The sequence below is a fragment of the Carettochelys insculpta genome, chromosome 3, assembly GCF_033958435.1.
Source record: "Carettochelys insculpta isolate YL-2023 chromosome 3, ASM3395843v1, whole genome shotgun sequence".
Taxonomy (NCBI): domain Eukaryota; kingdom Metazoa; phylum Chordata; order Testudines; family Carettochelyidae; genus Carettochelys; species Carettochelys insculpta.
This window is the reverse complement of record NC_134139.1, coordinates 198,387,636-198,405,016: the sequence shown is the minus strand read 5'-3', so window position 1 is coordinate 198,405,016 and position 17,381 is coordinate 198,387,636.

Genomic DNA, 17,381 nt, shown 5'->3' with positions numbered 1-17,381 from the left:
CTAGGCTATGCTACCGAGGCACCTTTTTAAATAAAATGAATCCTTAGTGTGAGGAACATGGGCTAATTGTAAAATAGTAGCCAGGAGTCGTTTAACCTCTCTGCATCACTCTCCAGCTGTAACACAGAGATAAAGTGACACACCCTCGGGCAATGAAAGTTAATTGCTGAATATATGGGAGGATCCCTAGGTGCTGAGTGCTTTTCATTCTAATGTCATGTTTTGTAACCACACCTCCAGTACAATTATAACTCCCTTTAACTGCCAGTAAAGAAAACACTGGATACAAGAAGACAGAAGTAAGGAAATATCATGCAGCATCCACATTATGCAATGGTGTTTGAAAGTTCACTCAAGAGCAGTTTGGGTGAGGCTACCAAGCTCTCAGGGGACACTGTGGCCCTGTGGAGCATAAGAGCTACCTAGGTGGTGTTCAGCGCTAACAAAAGCCTTCTTAACTTGGATGTCAACAGCAAACTTTGTCAAGACATAATTTTGGGCCAGCTGAGTTAATAAATTGGATGGAAACATTCTAGGGCACCTGCGTGGAATTGCCAAATTCAGATACTCATTTTTATTGAATAGATTTTTTTAAAAAAAAGCATTGTTTTTAAATGGGAAATGTAATTGCTTTTATTTAGTTTTTTTTTTCAATTAAACCCATCAAATTTATAATTTCCGTTCATATTTAATTTTTTTGTTTTGTTTCCTCTTTGTATCAGGCCACAAGGACTTCCTGGCCACTGCTCCCTGCAGCTTCCCTCAGCCAGAAACAGTGACCCACAGCCAGTGGGAGCTGCAGGAGGCCATACCTGTGGATGCCAGATAAATAACCTGTCTGGCAGTCTGAGAGCAGCTTATCCGGACAAACTGTGTGCAGCCCAGGGACCACAGGTTGCGCACCACTGCCCCAGCCTAGTCTCATTGAAATCACCGGACGCTTTAACTTCAGAAGAAGCTGAGTTAGATCTACCAGTATAATTAAGAGTCTCCATCTGAGACTGAAATCTCTTTTATACTAGGCACTGTACAAACTCATAGCAAAACATAAAACCATACAGTGCAACTGGTCTTGAACTGCCATTCAAGGACCCAACAACTACTAGTCGATGCTCTTCTAGTAAAGAAAAAAACAAAAAAGCAGTCAAGTAGCACTTTAAAGACTAACAAAATAATTCATTAGGTGAGCTTTCGTGGGACAGACCCACTTCTTCAGACCACAGCCAGACCAGAACAGACTCAATATTTAAGGCACAGAGAAACAAAAACAATAATCAAGGAGGACAAATCAGAAAAAAATTGATCAAGGTGAGCAAATCAGAGAGTAGAGGGGTAGAAGGGAGGGGAGGTCAAGAATTAGATTAAGCCAAGTACGCAAATGAGCCCCTATAGTGACTCAGAAAATTCCCATCCAGGTTCAAACCATGTGTTCAAAGAAAGAGTGCTAAGTGCAGAGCCAGTCCTGCTCCCAGGCAAGTTCATGGAAAACTGCCACAGACTTTGGTAGCTGCGAGACTGGATCCTAAGCTTAGGGACTTCTTGTGAAGAGCTGCTAAAGTATCTGTTTGCCCTCTTACAAGGCCTCTTCTATCCTCCAGATGCCCAAGCTAAGTGGATTGATCAAACTAATAAACAACACTAAGCAGTGTCCTATAACCTTTACTAATCACTGTACTAGCAATCAGGCCATCCAAGACATAATCTTTTTGGACTTTCTGGGGGGTGTTGACAGACCTCATTAGGATTTATAAAGGAACTGGAAGAAGAGGGAACGGCTGGTAAATAGGTTGTAGTCTCTCAATTTGGAGGCTACAGAGATGCGTACCTTGCAGCTGTCCCCTGATAGGAAGGAGCGGTGAAGCTGGCAAACTGTGGGGAATCATAGGATGGAGGACAGGGCTAAGGGAAAGGCAGTAAGGCCCAGGAACAGACCTTTACTACTGACTAACAGGCTCCTGATCTCACCTGCAGTGCTCTGAGTCAGGGATGCTGTAGGAATGGTGAGTGCCATTTTACCCCCACCTGAAAATGCAACAGTCCCTGCTTTGACTGCTTCTCCTCCTACTCACTGGACTCTCTGGAAGGTTCCCTCTTTGCAGGCACCGTCTGGGTTGTATTTCCCCATATTATCAATACAATTAAAGTTGTCACTGAGGATTGGACTCTGAGATTTACCTCATAGGTAAAGATGTGACCCTTAAGGACCACATCTACCTCCTGGCTGTACCACGTTTTGTTGTTGTTGTTTGTCTTGTGCATATCACGCATCTGTTAAGTGAAATGAAAGGGTATTTTGCAAGAGGAAGAATGGCAAGATTTACCCTGTATCTCTTTAAATCTGCAGCAGTTCTGATATCATGTACCATGAAATGTTTCCCCCTCCTGTGAACTTCCTGAGCAATAAACTAATATGATGGATGAAGCTTTATTGTGTGAGAGATAATTGGCTGGTTATCAAGAAGCCTTTCTGAGACAGGAGCACTTCCAAACAAACCAGAGGTCACAGCCTGAACTGGAGAATTGGATAAGCCTTAAGTAAATAAATAAAACCACACACAAGGCAATTAACACCACAGAGCAAAAAGAATAATCAACTCAGCAGAAAAAGGAGTATATCTGGGGCAAGGAAGCAACACATGCCACTACTAATGGGCTGTCTGATAAAACAGGTTTTGATTAGAGTTTGTAGTCAGGAGGTTGGGGCACCCTGAAACAAGGAAATAAGAATGCAAGGGAAGCTGCAGGACCCCCGGGTTTCGCACACAGCTTCCCCTCACCCAGGGGCTGGACCTACTGTGGACCCACCACCAGGTCTGCCAGATCAAGGGCCCACCACCCTCAGGTCCTGCCACTTAGGCTATTTCTACACTATCCCCCACCTTTCAAAAGGGGGATGCTAATGAGGCACTTCAGCAGGTGCTAATGAGGAGCTGCCATGAATATGCAGCACCTCATTAGCATAATGCCAGCTGCAGTGATTTGAAAGTGCCATTTTCGAATCGCACGCTGCCCGTGTAGATGGGGGCCTTTTGATAAAACTATTTGGTTTTAGGAAAAAGGGGCTTTCAAAGACTGGGGGGTCCTTTCAAATGGCCCCATCTACATGGGCGGTGCACAATTCGAAAGTGGCACTTTCGAATCGCCGCAGCTGGCATTATGCTAATTAGGTGCTGCATATTCATGGCAGCACCTCAGTAGCACCTGCCAATGTGTTTCATTAGCCTCCCCCTTTTGAAAGGCAGGGGCTATTGTACACAGAACCTTATAGTCCACAGTGAGACAAACAGTTTGGGAGGGCAGGGTTGGGGGGGCTGCAGCCGTGCTTTCAAGGATGAGGCTTATTTTTCTTCCTCTTCTACTCACTGTCAGGGAGTGAGGGGAAAGTACACAGCTTGTGAGTATTCCTCTTACTCCCCAGCTGGTTAGGGAAGTGAGCAGAAGAGTAATTTATGAAAGTTGTATACTTTCCCCTTGCTCCCTGATCAGGGTGGGAACTGGGAGAAGAGCAAGCATCACAGTACAGGCAGCTGAAGCTTCTCTGCCCTCTGGAAATGGCCCACGGTCTCTGCAGCCCACCATCTCTGGAGTCCACTGCCTCTTGAGATCTCATCACCGGCCTGGGGCTCTGCAGCTGCCTCTAGCATTGTGTAGGGTTGACAGCTCTGCCAGACTAGACACAATTTGCAGCAATAGTGTCTATCCAGGAGAGATGGTAACCCTATCTGTGACCCAGCCTGGGGTAATGAGGCAGACAGAGACAATGGCATGGGGGTGACTCAGCACTCCATCATAAATACTTCTACCACCTGCCCTGAAACCACCCTCTTCTGCTGGCTCTGAGTTTTCTAGGAATACAGGGAGCCATTAAATTGTCTTTGGCTACGTCTACACTAGCCAAAAGCTTCAAAATGGCCATGCAAATGGCCACTTCGAAGTTTACTAATGAAGCACTGAAATACAGATTCAGCATCTCATTAGCATGTGGGTGGCCACGTCACTTCGAAATCGATGCAGCTCGCTGCCGCGCGGCTTGTCCAGATGGGGCTCCTTTTTTAAAGGACCCTGCCTACTTCGAAGTCCCCTTATTCCTATGAGCAGATGGGAATAAGGGGATTTCGAAGTAGGCGGGGTCCTTTCGAAAAGGTGCCCCATCTGGACCAGCCATGTGGCGGCAAGTCACATCAATTTCGAAGTGCGGCGGCCACCCGCATGCTAATGAGGCGCTGAATATGTATTTCAGCGCTTCATTAGTAAACTTCAAAATGGCCATTTGCATGGCCATTTCGAAGTTTTTGGCTAGTGTAGACATGGCCTTTTTGTTTTCATTTTGAGTATCTATGCACAAGAGATCCTAACAGCTGTTATTTTGGAATAACTTTGCTAGTGTCTACACAACTGCTATTTCAAAATAATTTTGAAATAGTGGTTGGCTTATTTCAAAGCAAGTAACCCTCATTCCACAAGAAATAGCGCCTATCTTAAAAGAGCTGTTTTGAAATATGGATTGTTAAGACAGAATGGAGCCTCTTTTGAAACAGGCCATAGTGAGTCCAATAGCTCTATTTCAAAACTGGCTTTACTGTGTAGACACTGTATTTTGAAATATCTAAGGACTATTTTGAAAAGCGTGTTTTGTGTAACAGCATTATTTCAAAATAAGCTAGTCTGGAAAACCTCTTCCGCCATGTCTACACTAGCAAAACTCTTCAAAATAGCCATGCTAACGGCCATATCAAAGATTGCTAATGAGGCGCTGAACTGGCTATTCAGTGCCTACTTAGCATTTGCATGCTTCCAGCCACAGCACTTTGAAAGCGCCGCTTCTGAACGCGTGCATCTCAGCACTCCTACACGGGGGTCCTTTTCAAAAGGATCCAACACATTTTGAAGTGTGGGACATCCTCACACAGCTGAGAGGAATAAGGGGATTTCGAAATGTATGGGGTCCGTTCAAAGAGGACCCCCGTGTAGCCGCACTGAGCCACAGGCATTCGAAAGCAGCGCTTTCGAAGCCCTGTGGATGGAAGCATGTGAATGCTAATGAGGCGCTGAATAGCCAGTTCAGCACCTCATTAGTAATCTTTGAAATGGCTATTAGCGTGGCTATTTTGAAGATTTGTGCCAGTGTAGACACAGCCTTCCAGAATAGCTTATTTTGAAATAACACTGCTGTGTAGACATACCCTTAGGCCACATCTAAACGACAACTTGCTTTCAGAATGGGTATGTAAATGCAGCAGATTGAAAATGCTAATGAGGCACTGATATGAATATCAGTGTTTCGAAATGAAAACTAACTGTGTAGGCAAAAGGACACCCCAATTTTAAAAGCATCCTTCCTAATTTTTTTTCAGGAAGAAGGGTGCTTTCAAAAACAGGGCTTCCTTTTGAAGGAATTCTGTCTATACAGTTAGTTTGCATTATGAAAGCAGCACTTTTGACACAGCGAGTGTCTCTCATTATGCAAATGAGGTGTTGAATATTCATACAAGTACCTTATTAGCATTTTCCATCCACTGTATTTACATGCCCCTTCTGAAAGGGAGGGGTAGCACAGCTAGTGTGTGCCATGTTGGCTTTTTAGAGCTCTAGTTTTTTTAATCAGATGCCTTACGAGCTCCTATGTTTAGTAAATCAGCAATATGCCTTTTATCATACAAATCTGTAGTCTCAGATCATTGGGCCATATGCGTTCTTGGCCATCAGGTACATGGGACTAGAGTAAAGTCTGATTATTTATTTTGCTCCAGTTCCACTGCTATCCCAGGCTGGTAACAAGACTAAGGATGTTTGCTGTGTTCAGAGTGTACATGAAGCTGCCTCACTTCTTTTTTTGTAATTTCCTACAGAAAGTGCACGTGATCAACAGAGTGGTTTCAGCTACTGTGCTTTACTCAACTGACTTAATTATGGCTGCACAGAAACATGTTTGTAGGAAGGTCAGACACGCTGGAGTGAGGGGAGGACAGTTGCCCCGGGTCCACATTTCAAAAGGGCCCGGAGCTCCAGACACCCACCACTGCCAAAGTAACAGCGATGATGGCCAGAGCTCAGGTCCCCCTTGAAGTACCACAGAGCACTGTGCTGCGACTCTGAGGGAATATAGGAAGGGCCCCATGGCTGACTGTCCTAAGCCCCACCTCTTCTGTGCTTGGCCCCACCCCTTCTGTGGGTGAGGATTCCAGGACCTTCTATCTTTCCCCTGTGCCCACAGTGGCTGTGGGTGCTGCTAAGCAGGGTGTAGGCAGAATAGAAGTCAAGGCAATCTACAAAATATATTTAGAACACTTTTCTTAATTACCAGGAAGTACACATTAAATCATGGACTATCTAGCAGTGTGGCACAATGCTTTTGAACCGACTAAACAAATTTATTACTTCCTTGCAAAGAGTCAGACAAAAATTCCATGCAAGAATGCAATCCAATATAATAACTAAAAGAGAGACCCTTTTTCAACCCAAGTGAGACTGGAGGTACTTGAAGCAATTAACTCCTTCATCCAACATGCAACTATTATTGTTTTTGAGGATGCCTGATTCACAAGAACACATATATAGAAGTTTTAAAGTTTATGTTGGAGATTTGTTTTGGGATCTGTTTTTAACATTCTGAAATTTCTGTAAATGATGCCAGAATTATTAATAATATTTGTGCAGAATATTTTAGTCACAATCCTTGAAGGTTATAGAAAACAGTATAGGACACCCACAGTTTGAGTCTCTCTTCAGAAAAAAGTTGGCATGGAATCTTTTAGTTTATATCAGGTCTCCAGGAAACTCTACAGAAATGGGGAGAGGATTGTAAATCTAACCATAACCTGAAAACTTTTCTATTTATCTTTAACCTCGTTGCTTTACCTGCAATACAGCTATTCAGAATTTTCCTACACTAAGCTGGCATGTATAGAACAGATTAAAACATATCTTGGAATGTTAAGATAAACAGCAGAAAGCATAGTCTGCATTTTCTTGTGTGTGGGTATCTGTGTCTCTAGCCCTATGCTAGTTACAACAGTATTTCAAGGACCAGTTGGTTTTGTGAACAGGTTGCACCAGTCTGTGAAAGATACAAAGTTCCCATTCCATATCACCTCAGATAGGGTGTGTCTACACTACAGCTCTGTTTCGAAAGAACATCTTCCGAAAGAGAACATCGAAAGATGCTCTTTTGAAACGGATTGTCCACACAAGTCAGCGGGGACCAAAGTTCCCATCTGTTATTTCGAAAGACCCCCCAGCACAATTTCGAAAGAGAGCGTCCACACACTCCAGGGTGCTCTTTCAAAAGAGAAGGGGCAGAAAGCGCCATGGGCAGGGTGGTATGGTGGATGAGCCCTTCCAGGATTGCCGCCCGCCGCCCCCTTAAAGACCCGCCCCCCCAGGTCTGTATCCAGGCAGAGAAGAGAGAGAGAGGGGAGAGAGAGTGAGAGAGAGAGAGCGTGGAGCAGGAATCCCGGGCCCTCATGGACCCCAAGCAGTGGCACCCCAGAATCGAGGCCATGGCCAGCACACTGGCCACAGTCCTGGCCGCTGTGCTCTAGCGGCTCTGGGTGGCCAGTCTGCTACCCGCACTCCCAGAGGCCGTCCTCAGGACAAAATGTCCCCAGCCTGTCCCCTGGGTCACCCGCCGCTTGTGGAGCTTCCTCACAAGCAGTGACTGGTGGGACTAGCTCATGCTGGAGGCCTGGAATGATGACTGGTGGCTACAGAACTTCAGGATGACCTAGGGGACATTCCTAGAGCTGTGCCATTGGCTCGCCCCAGTGCTCCAGCACCATGACACACGCATGAGGCCAGCAGTCCCCCTACAGAAAAGAGTGGCATTCGCCCTATGAAAGCTGGCCACCCCAAACAGTTACTGATCCGTCAGCCACCAGTTAGGGGTGGGCAAAGCCTCCATCAGGGCTGTCCTCATTGAGGTAAGCTATGGCTGGGTCACAATCACACTACATGTGGGGAACTGGGGGCAGGGGGAGCCCCAGCAAGGGGCCCTATCAGAGAGTGGTGGGGCATCCCCCACCGGGGGCAGGGGTGGGGAGTAGTGGGGGGTGGTTGTGGAGGATGTAGCCCAGGCCACGCTGATAAGCTTACCTCCTCATCGACCCGCAGGTTGTCCGTGCCATCAACAAGGTGCTCCTGCGGCAGTTGATCAGCATCAGGGACCTGGATGACACCATGCAGGGCTTCCAGGAGCTGGGCTTCCCCAACTGCTTTGGGGCCCTGGACAGCAACCACATCGCCATCAGAGCCCTGGAGTGCAGTCTTGGGCCTATGTGAACCAGAAGGGCTACCACTCCGTGGTCCTGCAGGTGCTCGTTGATGCCAACGGACGGTTCCAGGACATCTCCGTGGGGCTGGTCTGGCTGTGTCCATGATGCCAGGGTTTTCAGGAGCTCAGGACTGGATGCAGCATGGCTGAGGTGACCTTCCTCCCCCAGCAGGAGCTGTCCGTCGGGAACACAACAATGCCACTGTGTATCGTGGTGGATGTGGCCTACCCCCTGCAGCCCTGGCTCATGAGGCCATACATGGGGCACACCCAGCCAAGCCAGGACTGTTTTAATGAGCGGCTGAACCGGGCACACAATATCATGGAGCAGGCGTTCGGCCGCATCAAGGAGCGCTTCAGGTGTCTCCACACAAGACTAGAAGTGGGCCTGGCCAATGTCCCAACAGTGGTCAGGGCCTGTTGCACCCTACATAACCTCATGGAGGCCAAGAACAAGCCCTACATACAGGGGTGGGCTGCCCAGCTGGGGCACAGGTATGAGCAGCCCCCTGCCACCCCATGCTGCCTGGCCCAGCAGGATGGGGTGCAAATCTGGGAGGCCCTGTGCCAGGCTTTTGAGCAGGGCGCATGGTGAGCCCCGCCACCCTGCACACACACACCACTATCCTGCACACACACACATACCACCACACTTCACACTCCCCCCCCCACCACCACACATGCACAAGAGACAGGGTGGAACACAGAAATAAACATTTTATGTAAATAACGCAAGTCCTTGACAACTATTTATGGGGGGGGTGGAATGGCTGGTGGGGGCAGGGGGTAACTATTTACAGGGGTGGAGAGGCCCCAGGCAGGCAGGATCCCAGGAGGGGGGCAGCTTAGTCCCCCAGAGGTTCAAAGGGCATATTCTCTTTTGCCCATGCCCTGCCCCTCCCCCCCCCAGTGTCCAGGGACCCCATCCGGGTTGGGCTGGTGCTGGTGCCATGGGCAGGTAGGGGTGCACCTGGGGCAAGGTCTCTGCGGGCTGTGCAGAGTTGGCATGGGGGGAGCAGAGAGTAGGGGCCGCGGCCTCCCCCATCAAGAAGCATGTGGGCCAGGTGGATGAGGTCGACCAGGGGCAGGTGGGTCAGGATCAGGGCAGTGAGGTCGGGCATTTGGGGTGGTTCACTGCAGGTGGTGGGGTCGGAGGGTGGACCATGGAGTGGAGGGAGGTTGGAAGCGGGGAGGCAGAGCAGGGTACAGGGGAGGTAGGAGCATGGGAGGTGGGGGAGCGGGTGGGTGATGGGTGGATGGGGGATGGTGGGGTGGGGGCAGGAGGGGCAGCTGTGGGAGCGGGTGGCCAGGTGGCCAGCCATGGCCTTGGTCAGGGTGTCGAGGTTGGATGCCACCTGGCCCCTGGCCTGTTGCTCCATCTCCAGCCACTCCCTCAGCACACTGGCAAGGTCCCATAGTGGTGCAGTGTGGGCAGCCTCCCCTGTCTCCTCCTCCCCACCCAGGTGGCGCTGGTGGATGGCTTGGCGGCAGGCCTGCTCAGGGACAGGGCGGGGTCTGGGTAGCTCCCCCTTGCCCTCGGTGGTGGGGCTGGTCTGGCCACTGGCTACAGGAGCTGTGGAGACAAAAGAGGAGAGTGGGGGGAGGCAGGGCCATGAGTCGCACTGAACCTTGTCCCCTCCCCCCACTGGGTGCCCTGTGATGCCCAAGTCCCAGGGTTCCCTGCATGGGTGCCAAGGGCACAGGCTATCCCATGCTGCCCCCCCCAGTCCCTTCACAGCCACCGGTCTGTGCGCTGTCCCACCCCTGTGAGGCTGAGCGCCATGTGTCGCCTCCCCATCTGGGCCAAGGGAACGCGACAGTCTGGAGTCCACAGGCCCCGGGGTGGTGGGCATGTGGTGGGGGGGGGGCTGCAGTAACCCTGGGCAAGACTGGATGCCCCCTCCTTAGTCCTGAGGTGGCTGGTGTGTGGGCCACCTACCTGTGGGTCCCTCTAGGAAGTCAGGTGAGGTACGGACTGATGGGGCCCGGCTGGACGGCACAGATGGGATGTCGATGACAAGGGCCCCCTCACTTGAGCCCTTGTCATCGGTGGTGGTGTCCACCCTCTGTGGGCACCTGGTGCTGGACAGGGGTCCAGGATGGTCCTCCTCTGTCCCCATCTCCCGCTCCAAGCCCAGGACCTTTGTGTCCAGCAGCATGGCCAGCGGTCCTGCCTCCTCGAGCCCAAGGAGGTGGTCCAGGTCTTCATACTAGGGGCAGCTGGTGGGCGCTGCCCCGACCACCCAGCCGTGTCCCAGGCCCTACAATATCCCTGGCGCAGCTCCTTCACCTTAGACCTCACCTGGTCCGGGCTCTGGGTGGGGTGATCCTGGCCAGTGAGGCCTGTGGCGAGGCGCTGGAATGCCACCGCTTTCCTGTGCTGGATGCCAGTCTGGTGCAGGATGGCTTCATCTGTCCAGAGGACAAGAAGATCCTGCACCTTGGCATCAGTCCAGGAGGATGCCTGGTGCTTGGGGGGGTTAGATCCCCTCCTGGGATGAGCAGGGATGAGCAGGGGTCGGGGGTGCTGGCCATGGTGCCGAGGGGGACTTAGGGCTGGCTGGAGCATCGTGGCAAGGAATGGCTGTGCAACAGCATGCGCTGCCTGCTGCCTGCACACTCTCAGCTTCCTGCCTGAGGGCTTCTGGGAGCCTGCATTCTGGAACGCAGCCGGACACTGGAGCCATAGAGCTCCGCTTGGGCTGGAAGCAGTGCTGCCGCTTGCCAGCTGATCGCAGCCATGGAGGACCCGCTCTTTCGAAAGAGCAGGCTGCGGACTGTCTACACATGCGCTCTTTCGAGGGAGGACGCTCTTCCCATCCCGGGAAGGGAGGACCGACTTCAAAAGAATGGGGGAGTTCTTTTGAAGTTAATTTCAAAAGAGCGCCGTGTGTGTAGACGCTCCGCGGGATCTTTCGAAAGAACTCGCTTTTTCATTCTGGATTTCGAATGCACTTGCTAATGTAGACACACCCATAATGTCTATCCCACCCTTATGCAGGTCAGACACCTTCCAGATGCCTCAAGAATAAATGTTCACTAATATTGAATAGCTTATAAAAATCTGTACCAAAGCCTCTCATATTTGCTTGGTCTTCAGTGAGTGTAATTCAGTGTGGCCCCACCCATCAAGATATTGCAAATGCTGCAGATTGAAGCCTCTGGCATATAACGTAAAGATAATGTTATCATTTGCTGTGTCAAAATTCAGAGCAAACAGCATTGTTTTGTTTCAGGGGATTTACTATTTTATTTTAAAAAGGGCATTTCCTGGGGTTTATTGATTTTAAAAAGTACAAATTAGCGGCCATGGAATTAACCCAAACTGACTAGTGCAGCTAGTCTATGTGAGACTAGTGTCTTTTTTTTTTCCATTATAAATGTATTAAAAATGACAACACAGTAGAATGACACAAAAAATGAATGATGATTACGAACACCATCAATCTCCAAAAGAGAGGATGATGCTGTCACCTTATGTGCCATTCATCTGTAGATTCCAATGCCAGACAGGATCTCAGAGACCATTGTCACTGATCTCCTGTAGAATGCAAACCATAGAAATTCTCCCAAAGTAATTCTCAGAGCAAACCTTTTAAATCAAGACTGGATGTTCTTCAAAAAGCTGAGAGCAATGGAGAATCCACCATGTCCATTGGTAAATTGTTCAAAAGGTTAATTACCCTCACTGTTGGAAAAGGTATTCCTTATTTCCAAACTGAATTTACCTAGGTTCAACTTCCAGCATTCGGATCATGTCTTACCTTCTCTGATAAACTGAGAGTGGACCACAAGTGCCCCTTCATGGACATCAGTGTGGGAATTCACCCAGGAAGGCCCTTTGTCCTGTGATGTAGCAGCTCAGATTAGATGATCACAGGGGTCACTTCTAACTGTATATTCCATGAATGCCAATCTCAGATTTTCAATATCTCACTATATAATATTCTGCTTGCTGTGCACACTTTTAGGGCTTATAAGTATTTTAATGTGTTTGTAACCTACACACGTAGAGGTGTAGTTCATTGGCCCAAGTACTGGCATCCAGTCCACTCAAAGAGACGAAGAAAGGGTCTACTTAGTTGAGAGCCTGGGGTCTTTTAGCTCAAATTTTGAAGGACCCAGCACTAAACTGTCAAAGTCACAAGTCTGAGTCTGCCTGTTGGCAGTTATAGGTCAGTAAAACTGAAAGCATGACATCTAAATGCTATCTAGCTGTTGTTCCATGCACCATTTTAATTTCAAGAGTGTGATAGTAATGCAAATAATTATAACAACACTCTTAGGAGTGGGTCTTCAGGGATCCACTCCTAGCATGCAAGCCTTATCATTGTACCATGAAGAAAACATTTTAGGAACTAGCTTCTAGGGATGGATTATTCTCCAAAGGTAATACCAGCTACAGGGAATGATCTCAACACTGACAAGCTGAAAGCAGCATGTATTTGTAATGGAAATATCTCCAGAAACACCAGTCTTCACTCTTCAGGCATCTTGACATGCTAGTTCCAGAAATAGGATTATTTAGCTCAACTTGATTTTGGTGTTCTCAGCGCACACTGTAAAACACCAGGTAAAGGAGTTTAGAGAGATTCTAAAGATGTTCACATGGGAAGTGAAATGAAGTGGCTCTGATAAGAATGTGCTCTATCCCTGAACAACAAAAAGAAGTAATACTGCCATAACCATTATTTCTGCCTTTTAGCCCTAAGGAAGCACCTTTCAACCAGTGGCACAGAGTAGTACTTATCAAGAGAGGTTTTGCTGGGTGGTCCCCAGAAAGCACCTCTGAAAAGACAGGATAAACTAGGATGAAGCTGCCTCTGAGGCTGAGGGAGGGCTTTAACTGATTGCCATGTGGCAAATGCAAACTGGTCCCCAATTTTACAGAAAGGCAGCCTGAAGTCTAGAGAGTTTAGGTGAGTTGCACAGTGCCATGCTGCTAATCACTAGCAGGCATGAAGCTAGAAGTCAGGGGTACCTGGGCTGAATCCACAAAGTAAGATTGCTTCTAACAAGTCTTTGCCTTTGCCTGTAATCCTCCTAAATCAACAACTCTCCTTCCCTAAATCTAGGTATGGACCAAGAACTGCAATCTTGCATTGGGAGGGAGGTGGGCTGGAAGACCTGATAAGTTTTTTCCACACTTAGTTTCTATGTTTCAATTATCAGAGGGGTAGCCAAGTTAGTTTGTATCTTCAAAAACAACAAGAAGTCCTGTGGCACCTTATAAACTAACAGATATTTTGGAGCATAAGCTTTCATGAGCAAAGACCCACTTCACCAGATGCAGACATTATGTTTCAATGTCTGTCTCATTACACAAAACTTAAAGCACTCCCCTATCCACAGTTTCACAAAGCTGCTGCTGGTTCGCTTTGATTTTCACTGCCTGTTTCAGAGCAAGACTTGTCTAGGGAGCTTTCCACTGATGACAACATAAGGAGGTTCCTGTCACACCCACCTGAAGAGTTCAGATAAGACTCCCCTTGGAGGCGGCTGGGAACTAAGTGATATGTTGTAGCAAGAGGAACATATCCCTATAACATTGAATAAGCATTTATTTTAAGCCTGATTCCTATTTATCCTGGGAGTGCTTTGCACTGCTCTGGCAGAAGGAGGCTTAATGGAGAGTTTGAGTTATATTATACTTACTTTGAGCCATTTTCCATTACTTGGATGTTGTAAAGCAGTTTTTATATAAATGAGAATTGGAGGTGTTTTCTCTAGTGAACAGCTTGCTATGGCTCTGTGGATTGCTGTGACATACTCCTGCCCATGCTTTTGTTCCGTCAGCACATTCCTAACCCAACAAGAGCAAAACATAGGGCAGTGACCTCTTTTAATATCCGAGGAATTGTAAGATCAGGTAGCCAACAAACAGTAACAGAGAAGGAGGCTTGAAGGTCCAGGAGTATCTTAATAAGACTAAACATTTTCTGCAACTGCAGCACAAAAGTGTCATATCCCTTATCAATACAGTAGGGTCTCAACATTCATCAACTTAATGTTTGCTAATTCAATTATTCATTCATGACCACTTCCCCTGGGGCCCCAGGCAAGAGCATTGGCAGCTGCCGCTTCCCCCAAGCCTCTGTGCAGGAGTGTCGGCAGCCACCACTTCCCCCGGGGGGCTCCAGGCAGCAGGGCCGGCAGCCAGGCTCTAGGAGGAAGCCATATTAATTAAATTTATCATTCATGAGGGTTCTCAACATGGAAACTTTGCAAATATTGGGACTCTACTGTATTTCTCAGGAATAAAACAGACTCTTCCTGCTGTTGTTAAAGTCAACAGAGTTCAGTAAGAGCAAGATGATAATGCTACCCAGCTCTGCTGCAAGTTTTTTCAGCAGTCAATTCCAAAGAGTTTTACCTAGGAGGTCGGTTCTGTTATTGGGAAACTGAGGCACAGACAGGCTATGTAGTCTGCCCAAAGACCCCCAGAGGGCAAGGAACAGAGCCAGGAATAGCAGCCAGGTTTCCTTAGCCCCAAGCTGTTCTATTCACTAAGCCATATTATCTCATGTTCAAAAGCTGCCGTGCTAAACGTGGGTATCAAATACATGAAGTGTTCTTATGCCAAGGCGCTGCTGACTGCTACGGGTCCCAGTTCCGGAGGCCTGAAACACCCTGAAGTGATTTAAGTCCTTCCTTTCAAACCCAGTCCAGAGGGTATTATGGTCAGCTGGTCTTGCAGCTGTCTTACCTGTGAAGTCCTATAAGAGCCAATCCTGCCCCTCTTCTGACTGAACATCCACAGGAAGCTATTCTGCAGCTGGCTGACACCCAGCTCTACAACTCCTTCCGGAATGCCTGAGGTGAGCACCTGGGGAAAGAGCAGATGACTAAAAACGAGGCCAGGCAAGCTGGAGGTGATGCTAGTAGGAAGAAAGAAACAAATGGAAGGACCCTTCTTCAGAACATCTAAAGAAAGGGCACTGTTGACCAACAGGGACCCACACAACAAGAAACAGTGGCTGGGCATTAAAGCCAGACAGATTCAAATGAGAAATAAGGCAAAAAATTTTCACAGTGAGTGTGAGAGTTCAGAACGTTGCTACAAGAAGGTGATTACAACCCAGAAATTGCAGAATTGTGATAAAGCATGAGACCATGGAAGTATAAGGGACGGGTATCAAAGGTAAACTGAAGTACTAGAGCTGTTCGCACTCTGCATTTCAAGTTCTACAACAGATTTTCATGCAGATCCAGCATGGTCAGGGCCAATGTTATGGACATTAATGAATTGATTAAGACTTTATTTAAACGTGTGGATTGTCATTCTCATCTTATAAGTTAGTCAGCAGCTGTTTCATATCATTTTTGCTGCACAGTTATTCATGGAAATAGCAGAGGAGTAAATAGCAACTCATACATCGGAAATTCTCTGAGGTGAATTTTCATTCAAATAAAAACTTGCACTAGAATCCATGAACTTTCCAGGTACTGGCAAACTGTTTCTCAAATATTCCAGTGGCTGTGAATATCCCTGAAGTAGTAACATTGCCCCCTCAAACCTCAGTGAACCTCAGACTTTGTTCTTTTATTTGAGAAAATTTTTTGGCGAATCAGAATTTTTGCCATTCCAACATCTTTATGGACTGATCTATTTTCTCTCCCTGAGCTCAGAGAAATAAAAAGGAAAAAAAAACCTATAAAGTCACATAATTCTAAATCAAAAGGAATTTTTATGCTCATCCAGAGTGACCTCCTGTGTAACAGTCATAGAACATCCTTAAATAATTCCTGCTTGAAGCAGAGCATAATTAAGTTAAATAGAGAAATATAAAATATGTTTTTCTTTAAAACCTTTGGGTGTCAGTAATCTAAGCCTTACTTACAGTAAAAAAAGGACTTTTTAAAAATATGGTCTGGGTCTACATGTGCCCCTTCCTTTCGAAAGGAGCATGTTAATAAGCAGGTTCAAAAGATGCTAATGAGGTGCTGCAATGAATATGCAGCGCCTCATTAGCATAATGGCATCCGCGGCAATTCGAAAGTGCAGCTTTTCGAATTGCACACTGCCCGTGGAGATGGGATCTTCCGAAAGGACCTCCCCCAGTTTTCAAAAGCCCTTCTCCTATCTGGTGATCGGAAGAAGGGCTTTCGAAAACTGAGGGGGGTCCTTTTGGAAGGTCCCGTCTCCACGGGCGGCGCGCAATTCGAAAAAATGCACATTCGAATCACCACGGCTGCCAATATGCTAATGAGGCACTGCATATTCATTACAGCACCTCATTAGCATCTTTTGAACCTGCTTATTAACATGCCCCTTTCAAAAGGAAGGGGCACATGTAGACCCAGCATTAGTGTTTAGATTCTTCCCCCTTATCATAGAATCATAGAATACTAGGACTGGAAGGGACCTCGAGAGGCCATCGAGTCCAGCCCCCTGCCCCAATGGCAGGACCAAACCATCCCTGATAGACATCTATCTAACCTGTTCTTAAATATCTCCAGTGATGGAGATTCCACAACCTCCCTTGGCAATTTATTCCACTGTTTGACCACCCTGACAGTTAGGAACTTTTTCCTAATGTCCAACCTAAACCTCCCTTGCTGTAGTTGAAGTCCACTGCCTCTTGTTCTACCCTCACAGGCCAAAAAGAACAAGTGTTCTCCCTCCTCTTTATGATACCCTTTTAGATACCTGAAAACCGCTATCATGTCACCCCTCAATCTTCTCTTTTCCAAACTAAATAAGACCTATTCTTTCAGCCTTTCTTCACTGGTCACATTCTCTTGAGCTTTAATCATGGGAGACCATAACAAATGCTTTACTAAAGTCTAGGTATACCACATCTATGGCTTCTCTCCTATCCACAAGGCTCATTATCCTATCAAAGAACGCTATCAAATTGGTTTGACATGATTTGTTCTTTACAAATCCATGCTGGCTGTTCCCTATCATCTTACCACCTTCTGAGTGCTTGCAGATGATTTCTTTAATTACCTGCTCCAGTATCTTTCCTGGCACAGAAGTTAAGCTTGCTGGCCTGTAGTTTCCTGGGTTATTCTTATTCCCCTTTTTATAGACGGGCACTATATTTGCCCTTTTCCAGTCTTCTGGAATCTCTCTTGTCTCCCATGATTTTCCAAAGATGATAGATAA